This window comes from Phyllobates terribilis, unplaced genomic scaffold, assembly GCF_046119375.1.
Source record: "Phyllobates terribilis strain yellow unplaced genomic scaffold, ASM4611937v1 Scaffold_5__5_contigs__length_657084704, whole genome shotgun sequence".
Taxonomy (NCBI): Eukaryota; Metazoa; Chordata; class Amphibia; order Anura; family Dendrobatidae; genus Phyllobates; species Phyllobates terribilis.
In genome coordinates, this window is record NW_027362765.1 from 50,712,302 (window position 1) to 50,727,774 (window position 15,473).

Below are 15,473 nucleotides of genomic sequence, written 5' to 3' on the forward strand. Positions count from 1 at the left end.
CATCACTTTGCACCACACACTGTCCAGGAGTTGGCGGATGCTTTAGTCCAGGTCTGGGAGGAGATCCCACAGGAGACCATCCGCAACCTCATCAGGAGCATGCCCAGGCATTGTAGGGAGGTCATACAGGCACGTGGAGGCCACACAAATACTGAGCCTCATTTTGACTTGTTTTAAGGACATTACATCAATGTTGGATCAGCCTGTAGTGTGTTTTTCCACTTTAATTTTTGGGTGACTCCAAATCCAGGCCTCCATTGGTTAATAAATTTGATTTCCATTGATGATTTTTGTGTGATTTTGTTGTCAGCACATTCAACTTTGTACAGAACAAAGTATTCAATGAGAATATTTCATTCATTCAGATCTAGGATGTGTTATTTCAGTGTTCCCTATATTTTTTGAGCAGTGTATATACCTGACATAAGCCCATACATTCTAAGCTCAACCTATCAGGTTTGCTAAGGAGAATGAGACACCGCCCCTTTCTGTGACATCATAAATTGCATGGTCACATGGGCATGACATCAGCATAGGTCCTTTAGTCGATTTGGATTTAGTCTCTACCTTCTATGTGGTGGCGGCTCTGCAGGTGGAGGTATGTGGAGATTCCCCATTACTGGGCGCAGGGGGCATTATCCCCTCCATTCCCGGAGATAGTGCCCCCTCCCCCAGTTCTGCCATGTGTATATGTACAGTAATATAACGCTGGATGTGATCATGTATACAGGGGGCATTAACCCCTCCATTCCCGGAGATAGTGGCCCCCTTCCCCCAGTTCTGCCATGTGTATATGTACAGTAATATAACGCTGGATGTGATCATGTATACAGGGGGCATTAACCCCTCCATTCCCGGAGATAGTGCCCCCTCCCCCCAGTTCTGCCATGTGTATATGTACAGTAATATAACACTGGATGTGCTCATGTATACAGGGGGCATTAACCCCTCCATTCCTGGAGATAGTGCCCCCTTCCCCCAGTTCTGCCATGTGTATATGTACAGTAATATAACGCTGGATGTGCTCATGTATACAGGGAACATTAACCCCTCCATTCCCGGAGATAGTGCCCCCTTCCCCCAGTTCTGCCATGTGTATATGTACAGTAATATAACGCTGGATGTGCTCATGTATACAGAGGACATTAACCCCTCCATTCCTGGAGATAGTGCCCCCCTCCCCCCAGTTCTGCCATGTGTATATGTACAGTAATATAACGCTGGATGTGCTCATGTATACAGGGGGCATTAACCCCTCCATTCCCGGAGATAGTGCCCCCTTCCCCCAGTTCTGCCATGTGTATATGTACAGTAATATAACGCTGGATGTGCTCATGTATACAGGGGGCATTAACCCCTCCATTCCCGGAGATAGTGCCCCCTTCCCCCAGTTCTGCCATGTGTATATGTACAGTAATATAACGCTGGATGTGCTCATGTATACAGGGGACATTAACCCCTCCATTCCCGGAGATAGTGCCCCCTTCCCCCAGTTCTGCCATGTGTATATGTACAGTAATATAACGCTGGATGTGCTCATGTATACAGGGGACATTAACCCCTCCATTCCCAGAGATAGTGCCCCCTTCCCCCAGTTCTGCCATGTGTATATGTACAGTAATATAACGCTGGATGTGCTCATGTATACAGGGGGCATTAACCCCTCCATTCCCTGAGATAGTGCCCCCTCCCCCAGTTCTGCCATGTGTATATGTACAGTAATATAACACTGGATGTGATCATGTATACAGGGGGCTGTAACCCCTCCATTCCCAGAGATAGTGCCCCCTTCCCCCAGTTCTGCCATGTGTATATGTACAGTAATGTAACGCTGGATGTGCTCATGTATACAGGGGACATTAACCCCTCCATTCCCGGAGATAGTGCCCCCTTCCCCTGTTCTGCCATGTGTATATGTACAGTAATATAACGCTGGATGTGCTCATGTATACACGGGGCATTAACCCCTCCATTCCCAGAGATAGTGCCCCCTCCCCCCAGTTCTGCCATGTGTATATGTACAGTAATATAACGCTGGATATGCTCATGTATACAGGGGGCATTAACCCCTCCATTCCAGGAGATAGTGCCCCCTTCCCCCAGTTCTGCCATGTGTATATGTACAGTAATATAACGCTGGATGTGCTCATGTATGCAGGGGACATTAACCCCTCCATTCCCGGAGATAGTGCCCCCTCCCCCAGTTCTGCCATGTGTATATGTACAGTAATATAACGCTGGATGTGCTCATGTATACAGGGGGCATTAACCCCTCCATTCCCGGAGATAGTGCCCCCTTCCCCCAGTTCTACCATGTGTATATGTACAGTAATATAACGCTGGATGTGCTCATGTATACAGGGGGCATTAACCCCTCCATTCCTGGAGATAGTGCCCCCTTCCCCCAGTTCTGCCATGTGTATATGTACAGTAATATAACACTGGATGTGCTCATGTATACAGGGGACATTAACCCCTCCATTCCCGGAGATAGTACCCCCTTCCCCCAGTTCTGCCATGTGTATATGTACAGTAATATAACGCTGGATGTGCTCATGTATACAGGGGGCATTAACCCCTCCATTCCCGGGGATAGTGCCCCCTTCCCCCAGTTCTGCCATGAGTATATGTACAGTAATATAACGCTGGATGTGCTCATGTATACAGGGGGCATTAACCCCTCCATTCCCGGAGATAGTGCCCCCTCCCCCAGTTCTGCCATGTGTATATGTACAGTAATATAACGCTGGATGTGCTCATGTATACAGGGGGCATTAACCCCTCCATTCCCAGAGATAGTGCCCCCTTCCCCCAGTTCTGCCATGTGTATATGTACAGTAATATAACGCTGCATGTGCTCATGTATACAGGGGGCATTAACCCCTCCATTCCTGGAGATAGTGCCCCCATCCCCCAGTTCTGTCATGTGTATATGTACAGTAATATAACGCTGGATGTGCTCATGTATACAGGGGACATTAACCCCTCCATTCCTGGAGATAGTGCCCCCCTCCCCCAGTTCTGTCATGTGTATATGTACAGTAATATAACGCTGGATGTGCTCATGTATACAGGGGACATTAACCCCTCCATTCCCGGAGATAGTGCCCCCTTCCCCCAGTTCTGCCATGTGTATATGTACAGTAATATAACGCTGGATGTGCTCATGTATACAGGGGGCATTAACCCCTCCATTCCTGGAGATAGTGCCCCCTCCCCCAGTTCTGCCATGTGTATATGTACAGTAATATAACGCTGGATGTGCTCATGTATACAGGGGACATTAACCCCTCCATTCCCGGAGATAGTGCCCCTCCCCCAGTTCTGCCATGTGTATATGTACAGTAATATAACGCTGGATGTGCTCATGTATACAGGGGGCATTAACCCCTCCATTCCCGGAGATAGTGCCCCCTTCCCCCAGTTCTACCATGTGTATATGTACAGTAATATAACGCTGGATGTGCTCATGTATACAGGGGGCATTAACCCCTCCATTCCTGGAGATAGTGCCCCCTTCCCCCAGTTCTGCCATGTGTATATGTACAGTAATATAACACTGGATGTGCTCATGTATACAGGGGACATTAACCCCTCCATTCCCGGAGATAGTACCCCCTTCCCCCAGTTCTGCCATGTGTATATGTACAGTAATATAACGCTGGATGTGCTCATGTATACAGGGGGCATTAACCCCTCCATTCCCGGGGATAGTGCCCCCTTCCCCCAGTTCTGCCATGAGTATATGTACAGTAATATAACGCTGGATGTGCTCATGTATACAGGGGGCATTAACCCCTCCATTCCCGGAGATAGTGCCCCCTCCCCCAGTTCTGCCATGTGTATATGTACAGTAATATAACGCTGGATGTGCTCATGTATACAGGGGGCATTAACCCCTCCATTCCCAGAGATAGTGCCCCCTTCCCCCAGTTCTGCCATGTGTATATGTACAGTAATATAACGCTGCATGTGCTCATGTATACAGGGGGCATTAACCCCTCCATTCCTGGAGATAGTGCCCCCATCCCCCAGTTCTGTCATGTGTATATGTACAGTAATATAACGCTGGATGTGCTCATGTATACAGGGGACATTAACCCCTCCATTCCTGGAGATAGTGCCCCCCTCCCCCAGTTCTGTCATGTGTATATGTACAGTAATATAACGCTGGATGTGCTCATGTATACAGGGGACATTAACCCCTCCATTCCCGGAGATAGTGCCCCCTTCCCCCAGTTCTGCCATGTGTATATGTACAGTAATATAACGCTGGATGTGCTCATGTATACAGGGGGCATTAACCCCTCCATTCCTGGAGATAGTGCCCCCTCCCCCAGTTCTGCCATGTGTATATGTACAGTAATATAACGCTGGATGTGCTCATGTATACAGGGGGCATTAACCCCTCCATTCCTGGAGATAGTGCCCCCATCCCCCAGTTCTGTCATGTGTATATGTACAGTAATATAACGCTGGATGTGCTCATGTATACAGGGGACATTAACCCCTCCATTCCTGGAGATAGTGCCCCCCTCCCCCAGTTCTGTCATGTGTATATGTACAGTAATATAACGCTGGATGTGCTCATGTATACAGGGGACATTAACCCCTCCATTCCCGGAGATAGTGCCCCCTTCCCCCAGTTCTGCCATGTGTATATGTACAGTAATATAACGCTGGATGTGCTCATGTATACAGAGGGCATTAACCCCTCCATTCCTGGAGATAGTGGCCCCTTCACCCAGTTCTGCCATGTGTATATGTACAGTAATATAACGCTGGATGTGCTCATGTATACAGGGGTCATTAACCCCTCCATTCCCGGAGATAGTGCCCCCTCCCCCAGTTCTGCCATGTGTATATGTACAGTAATATAACGCTGGATGTGCTCATGTATACAGGGGACATTAACCCCTCCATTCCCGGAGATAGTGCCCCCTTCCCCTGTTCTGCCATGTGTATATGTACAGTAATATAACGCTGGATGTGCTCATGTATGCAGGGGACATTAACCCCTCCATTCCCGGAGATAGTGCCCCCTCCCCCAGTTCTGCCATGTGTATATGTACAGTAATATAACGCTGGATGTGCTCATGTATACAGGGGGCATTAACCCCTCCATTCCAGGAGATAGTGCCCCCTTCCCCCAGTTCTGCCATGTGTATATGTACAGTAATATAACGCTGGATGTGCTCATGTATGCAGGGGACATTAACCCCTCCATTCCCGGAGATAGTGCCCCCTCCCCCAGTTCTGCCATGTGTATATGTACAGTAATATAACGCTGGATGTGCTCATGTATACAGGGGGCATTAACCCCTCCATTCCAGGAGATAGTGCCCCCTTCCCCCAGTTCTGCCATGTGTATATGTACAGTAATATAACGCTGGATGTGCTCATGTATGCAGGGGACATTAACCCCTCCATTCCCGGAGATAGTCCCCCTCCCCCAGTTCTGCCATGTGTATATGTACAGTAATATAACGCTGGATGTGCTCATGTATACAGGGGGCATTAACCCCTCCATTCCCGGAGATAGTGCCCTCTTCCCCCAGTTCTGCCATGTGTATATGTACAGTAATATAACGCTGGATGTGCTCATGTATACAGGGGGCATTAACCCCTCCATTCCCGGAGATAGTGCCCCCTCTCCCCAGTTCTACCATGTGTATATGTACAGTAATATAACGCTGGATGTGCTCATGTATACAGGGGGCATTAACCCCTCCATTCCCGGAGATAGTGCCCCCTCCCCCAGTTCTGCCATGTGTATATGTACAGTAATATAACGCTGGATGTGCTCATGTATACAGGGGGCATTAACCCCTCCATTCCCGGAGATAGTGCCCCTTCCCCCAGTTCTACCATGTGTATATGTACAGTAATATAACGCTGGATGTGCTCATGTATACAGGGGACATTAACCCCTCCATTCCCGGAGATAGTGCCCCCTTCCCCTGTTCTGCCATGTGTATATGTACAGTAATATAACGCTGGATGTGCTCATGTATGCAGGGGACATTAACCCCTCCATTCCCGGAGATAGTGCCCCCTCCCCCAGTTCTGCCATGTGTATATGTACAGTAATATAACGCTGGATGTGCTCATGTATACAGGGGACATTAACCCCTCCATTCCCGGAGATAGTGCCCCCTTCCCCTGTTCTGCCATGTGTATATGTACAGTAATATAACGCTGGATGTGCTCATGTATGCAGGGGACATTAACCCCTCCATTCCCGGAGATAGTGCCCCCTCCCCCAGTTCTGCCATGTGTATATGTACAGTAATATAACGCTGGATGTGCTCATGTATACAGGGGGCATTAACCCCTCCATTCCAGGAGATAGTGCCCCCTTCCCCCAGTTCTGCCATGTGTATATGTACAGTAATATAACGCTGGATGTGCTCATGTATGCAGGGGACATTAACCCCTCCATTCCCGGAGATAGTGCCCCCTCCCCCAGTTCTGCCATGTGTATATGTACAGTAATATAACGCTGGATGTGCTCATGTATACAGGGGGCATTAACCCCTCCATTCCAGGAGATAGTGCCCCCTTCCCCCAGTTCTGCCATGTGTATATGTACAGTAATATAACGCTGGATGTGCTCATGTATGCAGGGGACATTAACCCCTCCATTCCCGGAGATAGTCCCCCTCCCCCAGTTCTGCCATGTGTATATGTACAGTAATATAACGCTGGATGTGCTCATGTATACAGGGGGCATTAACCCCTCCATTCCCGGAGATAGTGCCCTCTTCCCCCAGTTCTGCCATGTGTATATGTACAGTAATATAACGCTGGATGTGCTCATGTATGCAGGGGACATTAACCCCTCCATTCCCGGAGATAGTGCCCCCTCCCCCAGTTCTGCCATGTGTATATGTACAGTAATATAACGCTGGATGTGCTCATGTATACAGGGGGCATTAACCCCTCCATTCCCGGAGATAGTGCCCCCTCTCCCCAGTTCTACCATGTGTATATGTACAGTAATATAACGCTGGATGTGCTCATGTATACAGGGGGCATTAACCCCTCCATTCCCGGAGATAGTGCCCCCTCCCCCAGTTCTGCCATGTGTATATGTACAGTAATATAACGCTGGATGTGCTCATGTATACAGGGGGCATTAACCCCTCCATTCCCGGAGATAGTGCCCCTTCCCCCAGTTCTACCATGTGTATATGTACAGTAATATAACACTGGATGTGCTCATGTATACAGGGGACATTAACCCCTCCATTCCCGGAGATAGTACCCCCTTCCCCCAGTTCTGCCATGTGTATATGTACAGTAATATAACGCTGGATGTGCTCATGTATACAGGGGGCATTAACCCCTCCATTCCCGGGGATAGTGCCCCCTTCCCCCAGTTCTGCCATGAGTATATGTACAGTAATATAACGCTGGATGTGCTCATGTATACAGGGGGCATTAACCCCTCCATTCCCGGAGATAGTGCCCCCTCCCCCAGTTCTGCCATGTGTATATGTACAGTAATATAACGCTGGATGTGCTCATGTATACAGGGGGCATTAACCCCTCCATTCCCGGAGATAGTGCCCCCCTCCCCCAGTTCTGTCATGTGTATATGTACAGTAATATAACGCTGGATGTGCTCATGTATACAGGGGACATTAACCCCTCCATTCCTGGAGATAGTGCCCCCCTCCCCCAGTTCTGTCATGTGTATATGTACAGTAATATAACGCTGAATGTGCTCATGTATACAGGGGACATTAACCCCTCCATTCCCGGAGATAGTGCCCCCTTCCCCCAGTTCTGCCATGTGTATATGTACAGTAATATAACGCTGGATGTGCTCATATATACAGGGGGCATTAACCCCTCCATTCCTGGAGATAGTGGCCCCTTCACCCAGTTCTGCCATGTGTATATGTACAGTAATATAACGCTGGATGTGCTCATGTATACAGGGGACATTAACCCCTCCATTCCTGGAGAAAGTGCCCCCTTCCCCCAGTTCTGCCATGTGTATATGTGCAGTAATATAACCCTGGATGTGCTCATGTATACAGGGGGCATTAACCCCTCCATTCCTGGAGATAGTGCCCCCTTCCTCCAGTTCTGCCATGTGTATATGTACAGTAATATAACACTGGATATGCTCATGTATACAGGGGACATTAACCCCTCCATTCCTGGAGATAGTGCCCCCTCCCCCTAGTTCTGCCATGTGTATATGTACAGTAATATAACGCTGGATGTGCTCATGTATACAGGGGACATTAACCCCTCCATTCCTGGAGATAGTGCCCCCCTCCCCCAGTTCTGTCATGTGTATATGTACAGTAATATAACGCTGGATGTGCTCATGTATACAGGGGTCATTAACCCCTCCATTCCCGGAGATAGTGGCCCCCTCCCCCTAGTTCTGCCATGTGTATATGTACAGTAATATAACGCTGGATGTGCTCATGTATACAGGGGTCATTAACCCCTCCATTCCCGGAGATAGTGCCCCCCTTCCCCCAGTTCTGCCATGTGTATATGTACAGTAATATAACGCTGGATGTGCTCATGTATACAGGGGGCATTAACCCCTCCATTCCCGGAGATAGTGCCCCCTTCCCCCAGTTCTGTCATGTGTATATGTACAGTAATATAACGCTGGATGTGCTCATGTATACAGGGGGCATTAACCCCTCCATTCCCGGAGATAGTGCCCCCTTCCCCCAGTTCTGACATGTGTATATGTACAGTAATATAACGCTGGATGTGCTCATGTATACAGGGGACATTAACCCCTCCATTCCCAGAGATAGTGCCCCCCTCCCCCCAGTTCTGCCATGTGTATATGTACAGTAATATAACGCTGGATGTGCTCATGTATACAGGGGACATTAACCCCTCCATTCCCGGAGATAGTGCCCCCTTCCCCCAGTTCTGCCTTGTGTATATGTACAGTAATATAATGCTGGATGTGCTCATGTATACAGGGGGCATTAACCCCTCCATTCCCGGAGATAGTGCCCCCTTCCCCCAGTTCTGCCATGTGTATATGTACAGTAATATAACGCTGGATGTGCTCATGTATACAGGGGATATTAACTCCTCCATTCCCGGAGATAGTGCCCCCTTCCCCCAGTTCTGCCATGTGTATATGTACAGTAATATAACGCTGGATGTGTTCATGTATACAGGGGACATTAACCCCTCCATTCCTGGAGATAGTGCCCCCTTCCTCCAGTTCTGCCATGTGTATATGTACAGTAATATAACGCTGGATGTGCTCATGTATGCAGGGGGCATTAACCCCTCCATTCCCGGAGATAGTGCCCCCCTTCCCCCAGTTCTGCCATGTGTATATGTACAGTAATATAACGCTGGATGTGCTCATGTATACAGGGGATATTAACCCCTCCATTCCTGGAGATAGTGCCCCCCTTCCCCCAGTTCTGCCATGTGTATATGTACAGTAATATAACGCTGGATGTGCTCATGTATGCAGGGGACATTAACCCCTCCATTCCCAGAGATAGTGCCCCCCTCCCCCAGTTCTGCCATGTGTATATGTACAGTAATATCAGGCTGGATGTGCTCATGTATGCAGGGGACATTAACCCCTCCATTCCCGGAGATAGTGCCCCCTTCCCCCAGTTCTGCCATGTGTATATGTACAGTAATATAACGCTGGATGTGCTCATGTATACAGGGGACATTAACCCCTCCATTCCTGGAGATAGTGCCCCCTCCCCCTAGTTCTGCCATGTGTATATGTACAGTAATATAACGCTGGATGTGCTCATGTATACAGGGGGCATTAACCCCTCCATTCCCGGAGCTAGTGCCCCCTTCCCCCAGTTCTGCCATGTGTATATGTACAGTAATATAACGCTGGATGTGCTCATGTATACAGGGGTCATTAAGCCCTCCATTCCCGGAGATAGTGCCCCCCTCCCCCCAGTTCTGCCATGTGTATATGTACAGTAATATAACGCTGGATGTGCTCATGTATACAGGGGGCATTAACCCCTCCATTCCCGGAGATAGTGCCCCCTTCCCCCAGTTCTGTCATGTGTATATGTACAGTAATATAACGCTGAATGTGCTCATGTATACAGGGGGCATTAACCCCTCCATTCCCGGAGATAGTGCCCCCTTCCCCCAGTTCTGCCATGTGTATATGTACAGTAATATAACGCTGGATGTGCTCATGTATACAGGGGACATTAACCCCTCCATTCCTGGAGATAGTGCCCCTCCCCCCAGTTCTGCCATGTGTATATGTACAGTAATATAACGCTGGATGTGCTCATGTATACAGGGTACATTAACCCCTCCATTCCCGGAGATAGTGCCCCCTTCCCCCAGTTCTGCCATGTGTATATGTACAGTAATATAATGCTGGATGTACTCATGTATACAGGGGGCATTAACCCCTCCATTCCCGGAGATAGTGCCCCCTTCCCCCAGTTCTGCCATGTGTATATGTACAGTAATATAACGCTGGATGTGCTCATGTATACAGGGGACATTAACCCCTCCATTCCCGGAGATAGTGCCCCCCTTCCCCCAGTTCTGCCATGTGTATATGTACAGTAATATAACGCTGGATGTGCTCATGTATACAGGGGGCATTAACCCCTCCATTCCCGGAGATAGTGCCCCCTTCCCCCAGTTCTGTCATGTGTATATGTACAGTAATATAACGCTGGATGTGCTCATGTATACAGGGGGCATTAACCCCTCCATTCCCGGAGATAGTGCCCCCTTCCCCCAGTTCTGCCATGTGTATATGTACAGTAATATAACGCTGGATGTGCTCATGTATACAGGGGACATTAACCCCTCCATTCCCAGAGATAGTGCCCCCCTCCCCCCAGTTCTGCCATGTGTATATGTACAGTAATATAACGCTGGATGTGCTCATGTATACAGGGGACATTAACCCCTCCATTCCCGGAGATAGTGCCCCCTTCCCCCAGTTCTGCCATGTGTATATGTACAGTAATATAATGCTGGATGTGCCCATGTATACAGGGGGCATTAACCCCTCCATTCCCGGAGATAGTCCCCCCTTCCCCCAGTTCTGCCATGTGTATATGTACAGTAATATAACGCTGGATGTGCTCATGTATACAGGGGGCATTAACCCCTCCATTCCCGGAGATAGTGCCCCCCTCCCCCCAGTTCTGCCATGTGTATATGTACAGTAATATAACGCTGGATGTGCTCATGTATACAGGGGATATTAACCCCTCCATTCCTGGAGATAGTGCCCCCCTTCCTGCAGTTCTGCCATGTGTATATGTACAGTAATATAACGCTGGATGTGCTCATGTATGCAGGGGACATTAACCCCTCCATTCCCGGAGATAGTGCCCCCCTCCCCCAGTTCTGCCATGGGTATATGTACAGTATTATAACGCTGGATGTGCTCATGTATACAGGGGGCATTAACCCCTCCATTCCCGGCGATAGCGCCCCCTTCCCCCAGTTCTGTCATGTGTATATGTACAGTAATATAACGCTGGATGTGATCATGTATACAGGGGTCATTAACCCCTCCATTCCCGGAGATAGTGGCCCCCTCCCCCTAGTTCTGCCATGTGTATATGTACAGTAATATAACGCTGGATGTGCTCATGTATACAGGGGGCATTAACCCCTTCATTCCCGGAGATAGTGCCCCCTTCTCCTAGTTCTGCCATGTGTATATGTACAGTAATATAACGCTGGATGTGCTCATGTATACAGGGGACATTAACCCCTCCATTCCCGGAGATAGTGCCCCCCTCCCCCCAGTTCTGCCATGTGTATATGTACAGTAATATAACGCTGGATGTGCTCATGTATACAGGGGACATTAACCCCTCCATTCCCGGAGATAGTGCCCCCTTCCCCCAGTTCTGCCATGTGTATATGTACAGTAATATAATGCTGGATGTGCTCATGTATACAGGGGGCATTAACCCCTCCATTCCCGGAGATAGTGCCCCCTTCCCCCAGTTCTGCCATGTGTATATGTACAGTAATATAACGCTGGATGTGTTCATGTATACAGGGGACATTAACCCCTCCATTCCTGGAGATAGTGCCCCCTTCCTCCAGTTCTGCCATGTGTATATGTACAGTAATATAACGCTGGATGTGCTCATGTATACAGGGGGCATTAACCCCTCCATTCCCGGAGATAGTGCCCCCCTTCCCCCAGTTCTGCCATGTGTATATGTACAGTAATATAACGCTGGATGTGCTCATGTATACAGGGGACATTAACCCCTCCATTCCCGGAGATAGTGCCCCCCTCCACCAGTTCTGCCATGTGTATATGTACAGTAATATAACGCTGGATGTGCTCATGTATGCAGGGGACATTAACCCCTCCATTCCCAGAGATAGTGCCCCCCTCCCCCAGTTCTGCCATGTGTATATGTACAGTAATATCAGGCTGGATGTGCTCATGTATGCAGGGGACATTAACCCCTCCATTCCCGGAGATAGTGCCCCCTTCCCCCAGTTCTGCCATGTGTATATGTACATTAATATAACGCTGGATGTGCTCATGTATACAGGGGACATTAACACCTCCATTCCTGGAGATAGTGCCCCCTCCCCCTAGTTCTGCCATGTGTATATGTACAGTAATATAACGGTGGATGTGCTCATGTATACAGGGGGCATTAACCCCTCCATTCCCGGCGATAGTGCCCCCTCCCCCTAGTTCTGCCATGTGTATATGTACAGTAATATAACGCTGGATGTGCTCATGTATACAGGGGTCATTAACCCCTCCATTCCCGGAGATAGTGCCCCCTTCCCCCAGTTCTGCCATGTGTATATGTACAGTAATATAACTCTGGATGTGCTCATGTATACAGGGGTCATTAAGCCCTCCATTCCCGGAGATAGTGCCCCCTCCCCCCAGTTCTGCCATGTGTATATGTACAGTAATATAACGCTGGATGTGCTCATGTATACAGGGGGCATTAACCCCTCCATTCCCGGAGATAGTGCCCCCTTCCCCCAGTTCTGCCATGTGTATATGTACAGTAATATAACGCTGGATGTGCTCATGTATACAGGGGACATTAACCCCTCCATTCCTGGAGATAGTGCCCCTCCCCCCAGTTCTGCCATGTGTATATGTACAGTAATATAACGCTGGATGTGCTCATGTATACAGGGGACATTAACCCCTCCATTCCCGGAGATAGTGCCCCCTTCCCCCAGTTCTGCCATGTGTATATGTACAGTAATATAATGCTGGATGTGCTCATGTATACAGGGGGCATTAACCCCTCCATTCCCGGAGATAGTGCCCCCTTCCCCCAGTTCTGCCATGTGTATATGTACAGTAATATAACGCTGGATGTGCTCATGTATACAGGGGACATTAACCCCTCCATTTCCGGAGATAGTGCCCCCCTTCCCCCAGTTCTGCCATGTGTATATGTACAGTAATATAACGCTGGATGTGCTCATGTATACAGGGGGCATTAACCCCTCCATTCCCGGAGATAGTGCCCCCTTCCCCCAGTTCTGTCATGTGTACATGTACAGTAATATAACGCTGGATGTGCTCATGTATACAGGGGGCATTAACCCCTCCATTCCCGGAGATAGTGCCCCCTTCCCCCAGTTCTGCCATGTGTATATGTACAGTAATATAACGCTGGATGTGCTCATGTATACAGGGGACATTAACCCCTCCATTCCCGGAGATAGTGCCCCCCTCCCCCCAGTTCTGCCATGTGTATATGTACAGTAATATAACGCTGGATGTGCTCATGTATACAGGGGACATTAACCCCTCCATTCCCGGAGATAGTGCCCCCTTCCCCTAGTTCTGCCATGTGTATATGTACAGTAATATAATGCTGGATGTGCTCATGTATACAGGGGGCATTAACCCCTCCATTCCCGGAGATAGTGCCCCCTTCCCCCAGTTCTGCCATGTGTATATGTACAGTAATATAACGCTGGATGTGCTCATGTATACAGGGGACATTAACCCCTCCATTCCTGGAGATAGTGCCCCTCCCCCCAGTTCTGCCATGTGTATATGTACAGTAATATAACGCTGGATGTGCTCACGTATACAAGGGACATTAACTCCTCCATTCCCGGAGATAGTGCCCCCTTCCCCCAGTTCTGCCATGTGTATATGTACAGTAATATAATGCTGGATGTGCTCATGTATACAGGGGGCATTAACCCCTCCATTCCCGGAGATAGTGCCCCCTTCCCCCAGTTCTGCCATGTGTATATGTACAGTAATATAACGCTGGATGTGCTCATGTATACAGGGGACATTAACCCCTCCATTCCCGGAGATAGTGCCCCCTTCCCCCAGTTCTGCCATGTGTATATGTACAGTAATATAACGCTGGATGTGATCATGTATACAGGGGACATTAACCCCTCCATTCCCGGAGATAGTGCCCCCTTCCCCCAGTTCTGCCATGTGTATATGTACAGTAATATAACGCTGGATGTGATCATGTATACAGGGGACATTAACCCCTCCATTCCCGGAGATAGTGCCCCCTTCCCCCAGTTCTGCCATGTGTATATGTACAGTAATATAACGCTGGATGTGCTCATGTATACAGGGGACATTAACCCTTCCATTCCCAGAGATAGTGCCCCCTTCCCCCAGTTCTGCCATGTGTATATGTACAGTAATATAACGCTGGATGTGCTCATGGTAACAGGGGATATTAACCCCTCCATTCCCGGAGATAGTGCCCCCCTTCCCCCAGTTCTGCCATGTGTATATGTACAGTAATATAACGCTGGATGTGCTCATGGTAACAGGGGATATTAACCCCTCCATTCCCGGAGATAGTGGCACCTTCCCCCAGTTCTGCCATGTGTATATGTACAGTAATATATCGCTGGATGTGCTCATGTATACAGGGGGCATTATCCCCTCCATTCCCGGAGATTTTGCCCCCTTCCCCAGTACTGCCATGTGTATATGTACAGTAATATAACGCTGGATGTGCTCATGTATACAGGGGACATTATCCCCTCCATTCCCGGAGATAGTGCCCCCTCCCTCCAGTTCTGCCATGTGTATATGTACAGTAATATAACGCTGGATGTGCTCATGTATACAGGGGACATTAACCCCTCCATTCCCGGAGATAGTGCCCCCTTCCCCCAGTTCTGCCATGTGTATATGTACAGTAATATAACGCTGGATGTGCTCATGTATACAGGGGACATTAACCCCTCCATTCCTGGAGATAGTGCCCCTCCCCCCAGTTCTGCCATGTGTATATGTACAGTAATATAACGCTGGATGTGCTCATGTATACAGGGGACATTAACCCCTCCATTCCCGGAGATAGTGCCCCCTTCCCCCAGTTCTGCCATGTGTATATGTACAGTAATATAACGCTGGATGTGCTCATGTATACAGGGGGCATTAACCCCTCCATTCCCGGAGATAGTGCCCCCTTCCCCCAGTTCTGCCATGTGTATATGTACAG

At 48.9% G+C, this 15,473-nt stretch overlaps 1 protein-coding gene across 2 annotated transcripts in view; it reads left to right on the top strand.

The window, feature by feature from the left end:
• Positions 1-492: 492 nt before the first annotated feature.
• The window catches only part of LOC141271918 (uncharacterized), a 58,792-nt gene continuing 43,811 nt past the window's right edge, over positions 493-15,473 (top strand). The window contains exon 1 of one of the 2 annotated variants that reach the window (XM_073682158.1): positions 493-598. The gene's annotated coding sequence lies outside the window, so the exon portion shown is untranslated. The remainder of the gene's footprint in view (positions 599-15,473) is intronic. The other variant, XM_073682157.1, reaches the window with a different exon arrangement.